General features: G+C 44.9%; 1 protein-coding gene and 1 pseudogene across 6 annotated transcripts in view; one reads left to right on the top strand and one right to left on the bottom strand.

The window, feature by feature from the left end:
• The window catches only part of NLGN1 (neuroligin 1), a 569,544-nt gene that overhangs the window by 44,741 nt on the left and 507,024 nt on the right, over positions 1 to 17,779 (top strand). The gene's annotated exons all lie outside the window — the stretch shown is intronic.
• LOC136647056 (5S ribosomal RNA) lies at positions 7,392 to 7,507 on the bottom strand (annotated as a pseudogene).

Below are 17,779 nucleotides of genomic sequence, written 5' to 3' on the forward strand. Positions count from 1 at the left end.
GTTGGAGTGCTTCTCCGCCACTCCAAATAATGTGTTCCTACATTAATAATCAGACTCTTAATATGCATTCCAGTGGTCACACTTGCTGGTTCATTCATGTGTCTCCTTGTTGAGACACTTCACTTTCATCTGAATGGATTCCTGCTAAGAGGCTACTTTGTCATCATAATTATATGTCTATATGTGTTTGCAAATTGGAGGAATGTAACAGTCATTGAGACTCTTCCACGGATACCCTTCCCGCCCGCCCCCACCCCGAAGTACTGAACCTGTGTTTTCAGTCGTAAGAGAAAGTTAACACAAAATTGACGGGTGGCCAATTTTGTCGGGGGCAAAGGGCATAGAAAATGCCAGAGGCACATGATTGTGGCTTAGTTCTCTACTAATTAGATATGATCAGCTTTCTGTTAATTGAATTCCACCGTGGGTTGATTGCTGAAGGCATAAAGCTGTCCAGGCATAAGGAAGTTCTCAAACTTGAGCCTCTGCATTGCCCAGTGGGGGCGCAAAGCTTACTGTACAGCCCTATGTACAGTGGCATTGCTAGGGAGGTAAAGGCCACACCGGGTGATGTGCACAGGAAGTTACGCGACTTCTGGCCAAAATTTTTAAAATCTTGGGTTTTTTTGAGTAATACCATCACGTTTTATATAAATGTGTAATTTCGTGTGGAATGCAAGGAAACAAACCACGCTGAAATATCTCCATTCTATCAAAAGTTATAGTCAAAAAACCAACGGGAGAAGCGCATTGGTACATCATCATGCCTACTGCCCAGGGCATTGTCCCACCCTCTGCATGGGAGAAGGTCCATCATGGGGGTGACGTACTAGCCTCCTGCATCGGGTGGCACAAAACCAAGTGACACCACTGCCTATGCATGTTTACTCACAAGTAAGACTTGTGTGTTCAATGGGGCTTACACTCAGGAAAGCATGCATACAATTGCAGCCTTATTCTGCCATTTCTGAGGTCCTGCACTTAGATGGCAACTCTGTCATTGTCCTTCACTTCCATTTGTTAAAGTTCCATGAGCGCAGACCAGTATTTAATGTATATTAAATAGTTCATTCAAATCAGTGAGCTCTTATCATGCAATTCTCTGGGTAAGGTGTTGGGGTCTTGAACTGGGCAATACCAAGAGCCCAAAGAATTGCGCCCAAATTCAGTGTTGGCAACCTTCAGTCTCGAAAGACTATGGTATCGCGCTCTGAAAGGTGGTTCTGGAACAGCGTCTAGTGTGGCTGAAAAGGCCGATTCGGGAGTGACAATCCCTTCCACACCGGGAGCAAGTGCAGTCTGTCCCTGGTCTGTCTCCCTGGCTATGGGTCTTCCTTCTTTGCCTCTTTGCCTCAGACTGTTGGCCAAGTGTCTCTTCAAACTGGGAAAGGCCATGCTGCACAGCCTGCCTCCAAGTCTTTTGAAAATAATTATTTCACTCTCGTCTCAATTCAGTAATATTTTTCTCACTTGAAACAGGTTTCTTCTGATGGCTTAAGTAAATGCAAAGGCTTGAGGACCTGGATTGAAGGAACAGAAGAAGGAAATCTGCTGATCTCTGGCTTAGTGATGGCGCCAGATTCTACATGGTGTTGCCTACTGCTGAGGTTCTCAAACTGGGACGTCGCGATGCCCCAGTCTGAGAGCCTCAGCCCCAGGCCCCTTAAGGGGTGGGAGAAGGTGGAAGAAGGAGTTTATTTTTACTCCCAGCGGGCTGCTGCAAGGTCCAGGAGGTGCGGGGTGCCCCTATTCTGCAAACATCTCTCCCCAGTGCTCCCCAAGTCAGAGTACTGACAATAAGTGCACAGAAACCACTTCCGGTTTGCAATCTTGAAACTGGAAATGGTTTGCTATTGCTTATTGTTAGTATTCTAAGACTCGGGGAGCCCTGCAGAGGACTATGTGGAACTCCCCACACCTCCTGGACCTTGCAGCAGCCCCTTGTAAGTAAAAAAAAAAGTCGTCCCCTCCTGTTAGCCCCCTCCCCTGCAAAGACTTTCCTCTGGAGTTTTACTCCCAAGAACCTCAGGCCTACTGTCTTGACATGAGTATTGCATCAGTGGGATGGAACATTGGGGCGTCTCCTGCAGGGAAATGAGTTGAGCCCACTAGAGCAGTCCCCCAAATGCATGCCTCATTCTTCAGATTTGAATGGCACCAATTCATTGTTGACAATACAATACCTGCAAAGTTGCTCAGTATAACACTTACCCAGGAGTAAGTTCCATTTATATATTTCTGTTTAAAGCATATTATTATTATTATTATTATTATTATTATTATTATTATTATTATTATTATTATTATTATTATTAACAGTATTTATATACTGCTTTTCAACAAAAAGTTCACAAAGCGGTTTACAGAGAAAGTCAAATAACTAATGTCTCCCTGTCCCAATAGGGCTCACAATCTAAAAGATGTAGCCACTATAAAAGACACTGCTGGGGTGAGGAGGGCCAGTTACTCTCCCCCTGCTAAAAAAAGAGGAGCACCCACTTGAAAAAGTGCCTCTTACTCAGTTAGCAGAGGTTCACAGGAACCTATGAAAAGTGCAGATCAGTAATATTCCCCCAAATGCAGTCGCATACCATTGGATCATCAAGTCTAATATATTCAAAATAAAATAGTGGGTCCTGACCCACAGTTTGAGAAATGCTGCTATAGTGTGATGTGAGAAAAGCAGGTGTGTATGGTTCTTGAACGCAGATGAAATGGATATGGCAAAGGAAGAGCTCAGGGATCAACTTTCAGCAAAACAATGATCTTGTCATGTTAATACTCCTTCATGATTCAGTATCATCACTGACACCAGAGCAGTGTAAAAATATGTAAAAGGTTTTTCTTCAGCTGTGTAAAAGGTTTCCATTACAGTATGTCCTTACAGTAAATGAGTCCATGGTTTTGAGGCATTTCAGCTTCGCAGCTACAGTTTCAGAAAGCCACAAGACATCATGATTTGGCTAATAGGGTGCACGGCTTCTAGATGTTGTTAAGGGAGTCTGCATTGTCCCCATAATTTTACAACCGCTTCCTCCCCTTCCTTCATTACGTTTTAAATATTGAGGTTTCAGTAGAAGTACATTGCAGTCAGTTAGAGCTCTATTAAGCCATTTCTGCCCAATGTTGCATATACGTAACAAGGACTAAATTTGTACGCCTGTGGGCTGGGCAAAAATGGGTTTAAGCAAATAGGCAGGAGGAATGAAACGCGGTATTTCCAAGGTTCGGAGGTGTCCATATGACCCCACCATCGTGAATGTTCTCACTTCACAACACAATAGACACTTGAGGAATTTTTTTTTTCCAGTTATATCTCCAAGAGGTTTTGAGTTGAAGGAAAAAGTGCAAAAATAAGGTATTAGTGATGTGTGATAATGTGCAGCAGCAATTCCAAAACTTAAGGTAGTCGCAGCACCCATTTTTCGCCGTGGCCTTCCCAGTTCTCCCAGGTGCCACCAGCTTGATCATGTGGGATCTTGCACGCTCCAGGATGGGAGGCCCCGGAATTGCAGAAAAGATGGGCACTGCCATCTTGGATCACATGAAATCTTGTGCGATTCTCATGAGATCTCGCATGATCCAAGATAGTGGTGACCAGGACAGCCGGGAAAATGAGGCCGCTGGGGCAAGGCCCATGAGAGGGGGGTAAAGGGGGTAATTTGTACCTGGACCCAGGTTTAAAAAAGGGGCCCAGGAGCCAAAGGAGGGGCCCAGAAATTTCCTAGGTTCTTACATATTCCTGTCTACTCAGACTTATTGCCCACATGGGATGCTGGGTGTGTGTGGCTGCAGTTACTGGGAAGCCATATCTGCTGGGCCGAAGAAAGCATACATGACACTCTTTAACACAGTGTCAAATCTGGGAGGAAACAGGCCTGCTACAGTAGCTCTTTGGCTTGTGGATCTCAGCTGTGGGACTACAGCTGCTGCAGAAGTAAGTTTTGATACCCACAGGACACTTTCCATTCTAGTGTGAGCCTAAATGGGATGATAATAATGTTCTGCAATGATTTTCTATATTGAAAAGATTTTAGAGAGACTTAATAGTGTGTTTGGCTTTCCGTATTACTGTATCTAGCTGCTGACACTGTGCAGGGGGGTGGACCTGGTCTGTGCATTGGGAAGCCCTGTCTACTAGGTTCCAAAGACTTTTCTGGCTGTTGTCACCCTTCTTCTTTTTTGCTTCCTTCCAACCCCTGTTCTGCCTACCTTCTCACACACTTGTTCTGTCCACCCTCTCGCACCCTCCCCTGCTCTGTTTCACCCCTCCCCACCCCTTTGGGAAGGGCTCAAAATAATAAAATGATAAAATTCCTCTCGGAGGCCTCGGGCTGGGGACATCCTGTGGCACTCCTGCGAGTTTGTCGTGGCACCCTGAGGTGCTATGGCACACAGTTTGGGACCAGTGCCGCACAGGAATGTATAGGAGCGATTGTCAAAATAATGTCACTTTTTATTATAAATCAACTGGAGTCTTTTTGACCCCCAACATCAGATTAGTTAAGTGCTTTTTTCCAATGAACATTTTAATAGCATTTGATGGAATTTAGGGGTAAAGATCTTTGGCAGAGTGGGTAGTGACAGCTGCATCGTTGGCAAAGAGGAAGTCACGCAGACATTTCAGCTGGACTTTGGACTTTGCTCTCAGTCTGGAGAGGTTGAAGAGCTTTCCATCTGATCTGGTCTGGAGATAGATGCCTTCTGTTGCAGTTCCAAAGGCCTGCTTCAGGACAAAGGCAGGACAAAATTCCAAACAACACAGTCCTGGAATGAGCTGGAATCCCTAGCATGTATGCACTGCTGAAACAGAGACGCCTGCGTTGGCTCGGCTCGTGAGAATGGATGATGGCTGGATCCCAAAGGATCTCCTCTATGGAGAACTCGTGCAAGGAAAGCACCCTACAGGTAGACCACAGCCACAATACAAGGACATCTGCAAGAGGGATCTGAAGGTCTTAGGAGTGGACCTCAACAAGTGGGAAACCCTGGCCTCTGAGCGACCCGCTTGGAGGCAGGCTGTGCAGCATGGCCTTTCCCAGTTTGAAGAGACACTTTGCCAACAGTCTGAGGCAAAGAGGCAAAGAAGAAAGGCCCATAGCCAGGGAGACAGACCAGGGACAGACTGCACTTGCTCCCAGTGTGGAAGGGATTGTCACTCCCGAATCGGCCTTTTCAGCCACACTAGACGCTGTTCCAGAACCACCTTTCAGAGCACGATACCATAGTCTTTCGAGACTGAAGGTTGCCAACATACAGGGGTAAAGATTTCCTTCTTCTCAAGCGGGATTTATGCTTACATTTCAGTGCTACCAAGATGGGGTTGTGCTCCACACCGCCTAACGTGGCTTGGAGCAATGTCCTCTAAAACAGCCTGATTTATTAATAAGTAATTGGATTCCCTATGCAAAATGCTGCGCATCTCTTTGATCTGTAGAATTATCATCTTAAAAAAAAATCCATTTCACCAGGCCACAGCATGAGACTGAAGCAGGTGGAAATTACAAGATTGTCTTTTGAATGAAAGAATTTGGGGATCGTACTAGAGATTTCATCTCATTTGGGTTGTGTTAAGCTTATGACTGGAGGAAAAATTGCACTAGCAAGGAAAGCCCTAGCGTGGCAGCACAATCACAGGGCCAAAGAAAACTCTTTGTTTCCTACTTCATGATCACCAAGGATGGTAAAATCCAAGATGGATTTTCTCTTACGGAAACAAACACACACAGAAAAGGCAGGGAGCCCTACTCTCTGCAGTAGCGTGGCAATGGGCAGGCACTTGCTGAACCAAACAGCTTCTCCTGCACATTGCTATCGCTGCCTGGAATGGCTTCAGCCGTGAGTGGGCCACTTACACAGCATGTTGCAGCGCCCGCAGTACTTACCATTTTACCCCCCCGGCTATGCTACTCTACTATGGTTTAGGGAACTCTATACCCTGCCCCATGGTCTGGATCCAGTGCATGGCCAAATTTGTCCCTGGGTGAGTGGAGTGATCCATTCCGTCAGGGAGCCTCCTTACTGTGTCACCGATCTCCCCCTAAACTGCTTCCCAGCCAGCCACTTCCAGGGTCAGTCGCGGCAGCAGGATTTCTGGGCAGAAATGGCTGGCCTGCAAGCAGTTTGGGGGGATGAGTGGCATGGCAAGGGGACTCCCCTGTGGGACAGAGTGTTCCATTTGCACCAGAGAAACCTTTTTTGGGAGACCCGGATACCTCTGGTATAGTCCAGCAACTGCTATATACTGGTACTGCCATAATGTTATGCCGGATCCCAACCTCTGTTCCTGAGCAGTGGAGAGCGGCTTTAAGCCGCTCCGCTCTCCTCAGACTTGTGCAGACACCTGAGGACACCTGAAGAGACACCTGAGGAGACTCAGGAGCTGCAGTGGCTTACCTGGAGGTAAGAGTTTCCCCTTATCTTTGGCTGAGCCACTGCAGAGTCCTATCTTGCGCTGGATACAGTGCAAGCCTCCGGGCTTGCCTGTTCCAGCACAAGATAGGATTGTGCCCTAAGTTAGCTGAAAAGGAACTCAGTTATACACATGACACTGAAAAGGTTTCCTAATTACAGAGTGGTGGTGCTGAAAGATAATACAGCCTGACCTCTTTTGTGAAGGACAGTGATATAAGAACTGAGTAAACTGGATCAGACCACGAGTCCATTTGGTCCAGGACTCTGTCTTCAACAGTAGCTAATCAGGGGGCCATTCAATAGTGGCCAATGAGTTACTCAAAACAGGAGCACTCCAATGACTTTGCCTGTATCTCTCTGATGTGTAAAATGCCATTTACAGAAATCAGGAGTCAGGACCCATCTTGGTGATTGCTATGTGTTCTTTTTTTTTTTTTTCCCCAAGGAATGTCACCTATCCTGAATGGTCATCCCTAGGTTTCAGTGAAGAGTCAAATACAAAGAAAAGGATGTTTCTGGCATGCTTAACCTGTCGAAGAAAATGGACAGAATAGGAAAACAAGTCTACGAGCAATACAAAACAAATTCATGTGCGTCTACTTAGAAGTTTCCATTGAGCTCAATGGGACTTACTCTCAGATAAGTGTGTATAGGTTTGCATCCTAGATGAATTTCATCAGCTTTGACAGCTGTCCTTGTTAGCCCAAATGAATAATCTATCCTCCAATCAAACCATCAATGACAATGCAATAAATGTAAGCAAGGAACAAAGATTTCCGGATCATGATAATATAAGAAAAATTGAAATTTTATGTGCATGTCATCATGACAGCTGAATTCATCAGGTCTTCCTGAGAAACTCTTAGATAAAGCACCATGTGTTCTAAGTTGCAAATGGAGTATAAGTAGCCTTCCATTCTTATTTCAGTGGAGGCACAGCTGGTTGGCAACCTTCAGTCTCAAAAGACTATGGTATAAGCCTACAGCACCCGGTATTCCCAGGCAGTCTCCCATCCAAGTACTAACCAGGCCTGACCCTGCTTAGCTTCCAAGATCAGACGAGATTGGGCATCTGCAGGGCACAGCTGTGGACACATATACAAGCATGCCTCCTATCCACAGGAGTTCTCTTGCGGAATCCCCTGGGGTTACGTGAAACTGGATACGGGTCTGCAACAGCAATAGGACTGGGCCATTAGTTTATAATAAGGCATGTTTCTTACACTCTTTGTAGTACATAATGTATGTTTATGTACATTTTTAAGGACTGTTTAAATTTTCAAAAGTATTTCAAAAAGACTGAAAGCAAACTACAGACTGGAGCTGCCAGAAAAATATTCACCTAAAATGAAATTCAGTTTTTTTGCATATGCAAAACGTCTGAAGAACTTTGAGGGAAACATAAGGATGTGCAGAAATTACCTGAGCGATTTCTCCTGTCTTAGAAATGTATTGAAGTTTCCTTGAAAATTTCCAGATGTGTCTCTTTGGAAGGTACAGACATTCCCCCTTATCTGCTGGGAGTTCTGTTCTGGAACCCCCCCCCATTATGTCTATACCATGCCAGGATGGTATAGTGGTTCTGGTGTTGTACTTATAACTGGAAGTTCCAGGTTCAAATCCCTGCTCTGCCATGAAGCCTCCTGGATGACCTTGGGCCATTCACTATCTTTTACCCTCACCTACCTCACAGGTGGGAGTGAAGGAAGCTTATACAACATCCTGAGTTCCTTGGAGGATGTGTGGTATAAAAATACACCAAAAAAAGCAGCTTATTATCACTGATAATAGCATCCTTGCATCTCCCCCTCTCATCCTTGGTAACATATTCAAACAGGCCGGTATAGCAGTCAGCATGGTTGGGCCACTGTCTACCATCTAGCTGGAGGCCCACCATCAAGCACCTCTAGATCTGATGCTCTTTCTCATCATTTACCACCATCATTTACCATCCTCCTCTGGCCCAGAGAAAGTGAGCATGCAGACAACTGTGGTGATGAGGATTTCAACTCTGGAAAAACATTTGTGGAATTTAGATGGAAGGTAACAGAGTTACAGTGAGACCAGAGATGTTTCTCAAGGGAGATTTGCAAATCCCTGTTGCTGGCTGCCCCTCTGTGAAATTTCCTTTCTGTGAAGTATAAAGGAGATTACACTAAGGATACACTTGAATAAAAGTCATAAATTTCCGACCTTGAATCCCTTTTTCAAAGTAGTCCTGAATTTAAATAAATGGGAATATTCCAAGATTAATCCAGATTAGGTAACTTTGAGGACTTTAGTCATCCGTGATTAATTGTAATGCATTCAAACAATTAATTGACCAATAAATCAATTATAGAAAAGATGGCAGAACATAAATACAGCCTCATATAACATAATTCATTGGTATTTTTACTCCTCAGTGAACGTATTATTTTAAAGCATTAATTGATGAATAGGACCAATTAAGACTAATGGCTGCTGCCCTATATTAAGCAGTATTAAAAAATAGCGTTCATATAGAGACAAAGATAAATTAAGTATATAGCTTATGCTTCATTTTGTAATTTTATTTAATTGTATTGAAATCCCATAATGTTGAATTCCAGTAGCTGGATGATGGATATGAAATGGGCATCTTCCCAGTGATGGGCCAGGAGGAGGGGGGGGCAGAAGGACAAATGCCCCAAGAGCTGCGTCCACGCAGTGTTCCGGACTGCATGGGAAACCTTATGAAGTTTCCGATGTGATCTTAAGCAGTGCTTCCGGTTTCCTGTAAGTAACTGTTTAGATCGTGGGGAAGCTACAGAACGCTTTCCCAGCTGTCTGGAATGAGGCTCCAATGTGCTGGGTAAATATGGGGGGGGTGGCATGGTGTGGGGGGGGAGAGCATTGCGCACCTTTGCCTTGAGTGCGTCGAGGGGCAGGTCCATTACTGCATCTTCTCCACAGATCCAGTCACTATTTTCAATTTGGAGAATTTAAAGATAATGAAAAAATCCTTTGGCTTTTGTCATTTTAAAATGTAAACACCATTATGGTAAGAGATGAACGATACGTTGTATATCAAGAATGCGCCATAAAATAATTCACATCTTTTCATAGCACTCAGAGAAGGTAGGTTTTGTATTATCTAAAAATGTCAACTTTGATCAACTTTGTTTCATTATTATAAATGTCCCTGTGCCCAAACTTTTCTGGTTTAGATGTCTGTGACTTATTTTCATGTTATGTGGGTTGAGACCACCCCCCACCCCCCCACAAACACAGCAAGCTTGTAATACTAATCTCTTCTGATCTCTGGCATTTTCACAAAGAATATTAGTTTAGGTTCTAAAAATAGCAAGATGAAAGTCCTAGGGAAATGGACAGTGAGACTCCAAACATTAGAGTAATGGCATCCTTTCTGTAAGCAAAATTCTGCCACAACGTGCAGTTTATAGAGACACAGATATAACAGTATGCATGTATATTTGATGAACCCCTCCCCAAACCTAGACCCAAAAAGAGATGCCTGGCACATCTTTCAAATGCACCTTCTCTTTGAAGTGGAAATAATGCATTTCTGGATTGGCCTGAGGGCACATCACAGTGGGGATGAATTTTGGGTGAATTTTGAAATTTGAATACATATAGATAGGCCTGAGTAAATGCAAAAATGACCCCCCCCCCAAATCAGAATAAATATAGAAGAGCACGTTGTCATGAGCAGATATTTCTAATGATACCCAGAAATCCATTTGCTTTGCCTAGTTGCAAGTGGAGTGATGATGAGGCTCAAAAATAAATATGAGGTTATTTTTTGCATCCCCTGGAGAGAGCATCAGGGAATCTCATGCCACATTGTGCCTTCTAGATCAGCAATTTTTCTAGATCAATCATATGCCACAGCACATTGGTGTTCCATGAAAGATGCGCAGATGTGCTGTAGGAATTTGGAGCACAGTGCTTGAAAATTTTTTCCAGGTTTTGTGGCTCTGTTTCTATGGCAACTGTCTGTTCCTCTTCCTCTGCCGGCAGAACCGAAGAAGAAGGATAGAGAAAGAAGGACAAACAATTTGTTACTATAGATACTTGCCCCAGAAGCAAAGCCGCAGAACCTGGAAGTGTCTCCCGGATGCTGAAAGTAACATCGCAAGAGGTGAAGACCATAGAGAAGACCATAGATGTCTGTGTGCCATGAGACGAAAAAGGTTGAAAATTATTATTCCAGATGGATTAGGTCAAATGCTCATAATGATGTTGCTGGTGTTTCTTAACTTGAAAAGCAGGCTGAGATTTTAATGGGAGTGAAGGTGAAGTGCTGGCTTTAAGTCAGTTGAACCAATTGCCCCCCAATTGGGCCCTGCACCTAAAGGGGCCCCATGTGAGGGCAAAAACAAAAAATAAAATTAATATTTTTGCTAAATTACTCCACAGTCACTAAACCAAGTGTTTCTGTAACTATTTATATCTCTAAGGGCACAATTCAGCCCTTCACCGTAAGGCACGTTTGCGCCTCCTCAGGAGGAAGCCAGGCCGGTTCTCAGAAGAGCGCCGGCCTGCGGAGTCTGATGGAAGCCTCTGCGCCAGCTTCCTCGGTGAGACCCAACTGGGCCGACGCAAGGCTCTGGGGTGGGCAGACGGGAGGCGTTCCTGGGAGGGGGAGGGCAGGGGAGGGCGGGCAGTGGGCAGCCCCGGGGGTGGGCGGGTAGGGAATGGAAGGCGGGGCTGGGATCCAGCAGTTATGGCAGATCCCAACCCCCATTCCTGAGGAGAATGGAGTGGCTTGAAGCCGCTCCGCTCTCCTTAGACTTGTGCCACCTGAGGAACCTTGCATCCAAGCCGACGCAAGGCACTTGGAGGAAGCCACCACAGTGGCTGGATTTAGCCTCCGTGTGTCAGCGCACCTCTATGCGCTGACGCAGCTTCCTCCTGAGGAAGGGACTTGCATTGGCCCATGGGCACCTTTGGATTGCTCCCTCAGTCTGTTTGCTTCAATGCAAGTCCTTTAGTCTTGAATTGTTATCTTTTGTTCACTTCTGGTGGAAAAACCAGACTATGTCATTGTTAAAGTCCTCTATTCCACTGTTTTTCTGTGTTGTCTCATGCCCTTTTGCAGATCTGATTTTTGGTGATTTTGGGCGCAAACCAAACTTGTGCTGGAAGCAGGCAGGCCAGCGGGCCTGTTCTGCATCCAGTGCAAGTTTGGGGCCCAAAGTTGCACAGCCCGAGGCAAGGGGAAGCTTTTCCCTTTATCCTGTGTCTCGCTGCAGCGGCCACAATGGGTCTACTCAGATCTGCATCCCCTGATGAAGTGGTGCAGATCCAAACAGCTCAGAGCCACGCCATGCTGCCTGGAACAGGGTCAGTATCCAGCATAACCACTGGATCCTGGCCCCACCTCCCGCCCCTGGCCGCCCCCAGGAAAACCCAGTGCCCACCCTCTCCCCGCCTGAAATAGATCCCTCCTCCCCACCCTCACCACTCCCTCCCTCCTCCCTCCCCTTCCCACACCTTTCCCAGACCCCTGTATCAGCCGGCCTCAGCTGACTTAACTCACCCTTCTTCCAAGGCCTGCATTGGCATGGCCATCTCCCTGGAAAGTGCCTTATGGCACTTTTGCAATGCTTTTGGGCTGGCACAAGGGACTTGTGTCGGCCCCAGTGAAGGGCAGGATTGTGCCCTCTGTTTCTTACTTGAAATGGAATTATAGCACCAGCCTATCAAGTGTGGACTGGCAAAGCACAATTGAAGTATTTCAGGGCTGCTGTGCCCTTAACCAGAAGGTGCCTCCTTCTGCCTTCTGCCTCTGATTGCTTCCTGTTTGCCATCACAGCTTTAGGGATGATTTTCATTGTAATTGCCTCTTAGTTCCCTGTTTCCATGTGTCCTTAATTATTAGTATCCTCATCTTTTTAATTCATTTAATCATGAAAAAGAACAATGTTAGAAAATCAATATTTTGAACCTTTGTATTGGAATCGTGGAAGATCTGGCGAGGAGGTAGATGTGGTGTCAGCAGTGTCCCCTTTAAGGGTAAGGCCTGGGCACCCAGCAGAGTGTGCTGCACAGCTGCAGCCACTTGAAGGCAATAGGGCCCTCAGGGATATAAGGAGAACCTGAGGCAGGAAGGGGGTGTGGGTAGCAGAAGGAAGAAAGCTTGAGGAAGGACAGACTGGATTAACGGACTAAGGAATTGATGATGAATGGACTTTGGAGACTGCTGGAACAGACTGCTGGAGTTTGGTGTGTGGCTGCTGTGCCCAAGACCTGCTGAGGACCCAGGGTCTGCTGTAGTGGTGGGAGGCTGCTGGCAGGAGAGAGGACCTCTGCAGGTTGAACAGGTGAGCTACCCTGGAGGTGGGGTCCAGCAGGACTGCAGGGCAGAACCAGGGTCATTCTTGGGTGAAAAAGGAGTGCTAATGAGCTTAAAGTATTTTAATTATTTGTAAATTGTTTTAATGTTTTTAATGTTGTATTTTTAATTGCTGTAAGCCGCCTTGTGTGCCCTTTGGGCATAAAGGTGGGATATAAATTAATAAATTAATAATAATAATAATAATAATAAAGTGGGCATAATTCTCCAGGTGGAGCTTGAACTGGGAATCTGGCAAAACACCTTTTTCCCTGAACTAATGAAGGCAACAGCAGCAGATGACCTCCTGGGCCCCTTTCGGGGGAAGTAACTTCCATGGGGCTTGTGGCATGGGCTTGCACAGCACAATGCATTTGCCAGGAACAGACAAGGTTGCTCCGCAAAAGTCCTGCTGACAGTCTGTTTTCTTCTCTGAACTTAAACGCGGGCTTCTTAATAGATTGAACTGCCAACTGATTTAGCGAAAGCTTTTCCTGTTTTGTCATAAATGCCATATCCAGGCACTGGATTGGAAAATGAGTAGCGGCTGAAGTGTTTGTGTGTTTAAAGGTGTCACCATAGGTGGCTTCCTGCTGCTTTCTTGCTTGTGGCATATAGCAGAGATGTTCATCATTATGGTTGATATTTAAAATGTCAGAGGACCGTAATGTGAAGAAAAAGGTTTCAAGGAAGGCCCCTGCTGTACCAGGCCTGCTAATAAGCAGGCAGGGGAACAGAGCTTGCCTTCGTTCTTAGTGCAGCAGAACGATATGTCACTTCAAACAGCATGACAACCAGAGGCAATGACAAGAGGAAACTGAGCAGCGTGTATCATGGGTGCCACAGTGACTTTCCTGTCTCCCAGATCCAGAGGAAGGTTTGTGCAGGGATCAAGAGGAGAATTTAGTGCTCTCTCTCTCTCTCTCTGCGAGTGTGTGTGCATACATGGTATCTCTTCTCTCACCTGATTGCTTCAAGAACAGGGTTCTCTACTAGTGTCCCCCCCCCTCCCAATAAAAAAGAAAGGCTCCTTCTGTATTGCACCTCAGGCTTAAACACATGAAGGTGTCATATACTGAATCAGTTCATCTACGCTGGTATTTTCTGCTTTGATCAGCAGCATCTCTCTAGGTCTCAGGTAGAGGTCTTCCTCATCATTTCCTGGCTGGAGTTTTAAGTGATGATGCCGGACACTGAACCTGTAGTTTTCTTCATGTTCTATCACTGAGCTGTGGCCCCTCGTATTTCCCTCAGCTGTTCAATAGGGGAAAGGACAGGAAAAAATTTGGAAGGCTGTTGCCACTTGGGGTGGACCCAGTGGGCTCACTAGGGTTCGCATCACCCAGTGGGAGAGCTCACTGCATCACCCCCATGATGGAACTCCTCCCTTACCAGACCATAAAGAAAAAAATTATAATATCATATACACAACCTAAATGCAGTGGCATAACTAGAGTTGGTGTCACTCCTTTCACTTCATTCATCCAGTTATTCATTCATTTTAATGTATAACAGAGCAGGTCACCCAACAGATCAGTAACCAACAAAAAATAAGTGGCCATCTTGATGACATTCACACAACTGAATAAGATTTCTAGTATTGGTTGGCAACCTTCAGTCTCGAAAGACTATGGTATAAGCGTACAGCACCCAGTATTCCCAAGTGGTCTCCCATCCAAGTACTAACCAGGCCTGACTCTGCTTAGCTTCCAAGATCAGATGAGATCAAGTGTTATCTGATTCTCAATGGCTCTGATACATGGAAATGAGAACAGAATCTTACTGATACCTTATGGGTTTCCTGCTGTGTCATAATGACACTTCAAGGGCTCTCAGAACCATCAGTCTCATTGGTCAGTTTTGAGTTGGGAAAATCCACTTTTTGTTTCATAAGGCAGTTGTGTTTTCTTTTTCTGGTTATTTGGCTATAACTTTTGATAGAATACAGATATTTCAAAACAGTTTTTTTCACTGCATGCAGCATTAGATCACACATCAAATGAGGCATTCGATGGTATTATCCGAGGCATATGAGGCATATGATGGTATTATCCGAATGAGGCATAAGATGGTATTATCCGAAAGTACCAAGATTTTAACAACTTTGGCCAGTGGTGGTGTCATCCCCCCTGAGTGCGTCTCTCAATGAAATCCACAACGCACACACAGCTTTAGCGACACCAGTGCATAGACCATTCTGGGCTAGAGAAATCAATGGTCTGTATCTGACGAGTTAATTCATCTATTAAAAAGATGTTTGATCAGGAACTCCATAACTTCATATCACTACATAATGCTAGTTAAGTAACCTGAAATATACTTCAGTTATAGAACACTCCTATATCCTGGTGAATTCTTTTGTAGCAAATATCTGCAACAATTGTGGCTTCATCTAAGCAAAATAGTAGCAGGAATGGAACGTTCTTGAAATGCCATTTTTCACAATATAGTTTTTTTATTTTATTTGCAACTATAAGCATGCTGAGAGGCTATTTAGCACATGGCCTTTTAGTCTGCTTTGTGGGGAAGGCTCTGGTTAGCATATTGTTTCCTTCCAATCTCCCAGAGATCAGAAAACATTGTGAAGTATGCCATAGTCTGATTTTTAAGAAATGCTAAGAAAATGCATGAAAATAACACCAGACTTTAGCTCATGGCAAGGTGACACAAAATGTCTTTTTGGGGCTGCCTTCAAAGTTCTGGAAAGAGAATAGAAGGAGATTGATGTCTTGATGGATAATCATTGACACTTAGCCTCCCCTCTCCCCAATTTTCCGCACAACAAACTATTTTCTAAAAAGCAGGAATGAATTTACATTGCTGTTACCTTAGATGTCATTCTCAATAATATATTGCTGAGATTCAAGTACTTTTCTGTAATTTTAAGCTGGCTTTTCCCCCTTCCCCAGAGACTCAACAGCCTGATTGATCTGTTCATGAGATAAGAGACTTTAACTATTTGGTTGGCAGATAAAATCTAGAATCAGTGAGTACTACATGAAAGGACCTTTCACCAAGCTTGCTTTGGCGTTATTGTCTACCTTCATATTGACCTGAACTATAATTGCACACCGACCAGAAAAAATGGCCTAACCTCTCTTATGCCTCTAACAGCCACACAAATCAGCAGGTGAAGGTTCTCATGGCATGCAAAAATTTGCTAAGGTTGCAGATCTTGATTAAAGGCACAGCCCTAAAGGCTGGTTGATAAGTTGGCTATCCTCGCTGTAAATCAAAGTACAAAATCTAAATAATGGGTTAAATTAATATGCTTGTGGGCTTTGACTAAACATTGGATAAATGTGTAAAACTGAGAGAATGCTTCCTTTTCTAGTGCTGTGCTTAATAAGGAATTGTTAATTGGAAAATGCACCTGCTTTTCTAGTAGCGATAGTCACCGGTCATTGACCATCAGCATATCTGATATAATTGCAGAAGCATAGCTGGAGCTGGGCGGCACGGCAAGTATGACAGTCTTCACAACATGCTGGGTAAGCAGTCCCTCCTCCTTGCTGTTGGAGCCATTCAGGGCAACAACAGCAGCCTCCATCACTGCCCTGAATGGCTCCAACAACAAACTGGAGGAGTTGCCATACCTGCCATACTTACTGAACTGCCCCCAGCGACGTTTCTGTATAATGGCAACATCAACTTCAACCTGCTGTCCCTACAAATAGCCAGATGTGATGTGATGATGGGTTAATCTTGAAAGAAAACTGACAGTGTGCTAGGAGTGCCAACAGCTAATCTGTAGGTGAGCCCTCAGCAGCTCTGGAAGCTGGGAAGGACGGATGGCATGTACCACTCAGTGGCTTGGTAGTGGCTGCAAGCATGTTGTTAGTTGTTACGGTCAACATCCTTCAACAAAGGACATTCCCTGCCCCTCCCAACAGCATCCCTTCTGTGGCCTCCAAAGGTCCATTCCTGCGGTGGACCAGAGCAAAAAGAGGGGCAGCGCAGAGGATTGCCAATGGGATCAGTGAAAATTAGTCTCCCTTGTATGAGCAGAACTATCTTCTGTTTAGCTTCTGTATCTTTTGAACAGAAGTCTCTTCTGTTCGCAGAAAAGCAGGTTAGGATACAACCCAGCGGTTGGAGAAAGGGAAAAAGAAAGGTTAAGAGAGTGTTCTCTCATGTTACAGATGAAAACACCTTGAACCATGTGCAATAACCGTGCAAACATACCAAACAGTTTTCAACAATGCAAATCAGCTAGAACGGTTTCTCTGCTAACCTATCCAATGCACCCTTGCTTAGAAATACATCCCGTCGAATTCTGTGATACTGAACTTCTGAGAAACTCTGCAGAGGATTGAGCTATTTTGGTATTAATGTGCTTCGTTCTGCCGTCACCTATTGGATCAGGTTGCAGTCTGGTTTGGTTGAACCCCGCACTGTAATGTTTTCCATAGTTAAAAACCATCTAGCATGTCAGGCAGAGTTGCTGTTCTTCCACAGTATCAAATAGCCCCTTTTTTCCCCCTCCCTTCCTTAGTCCCTCCTCTGCTATTGTTATACAAGCTTTCAAAATGTTGCAGAAAGCAGAGATAGCAGCTAAGCGCTGAAGGTGCTGGAGGGTTGTATGTAAGCGAAGCAGTGGCACGCATGGTTTTCCTTTACGTCACCCAAAGGCTTGGAAAACTAGCTCTGTGATCTTCCTAGCTCTGACACACCAGTGTGAAGTCGAAAACCTGAGGTTATGTTCAGATTCAGATCTCTCAGGGCAGGGAAGCTCGGAGCTATTGTGCCTACCTGATTTTGAAGGGAAAGGTTACATCAAGTGTAAACTGCCTACTGTTAACCTTGTTTATTAAAATGCACGTGTGTGTATGTGTGAGTGCGTATAGTAAGCTTACTCATGGCTTACATGAACTCCATGAAAATGAGAGATCTGTATTACTTACAGCCCAATCCTATTCTTCCCCCTCCCCCACTGCCAATGTAACAATGCCAACAGTGCATTCCACTGCCAATACAAAAGTGGCAGAAGTCTCCTCTGGGTAAAGGAACATTCATTCCCTTACCTGGGGGTAAGCTCTGTAGCAT

Source organism: Tiliqua scincoides, chromosome 3 (genome assembly GCF_035046505.1).
Source record: "Tiliqua scincoides isolate rTilSci1 chromosome 3, rTilSci1.hap2, whole genome shotgun sequence".
In the NCBI taxonomy this organism is placed as follows: Eukaryota; Metazoa; Chordata; class Lepidosauria; order Squamata; family Scincidae; genus Tiliqua; species Tiliqua scincoides.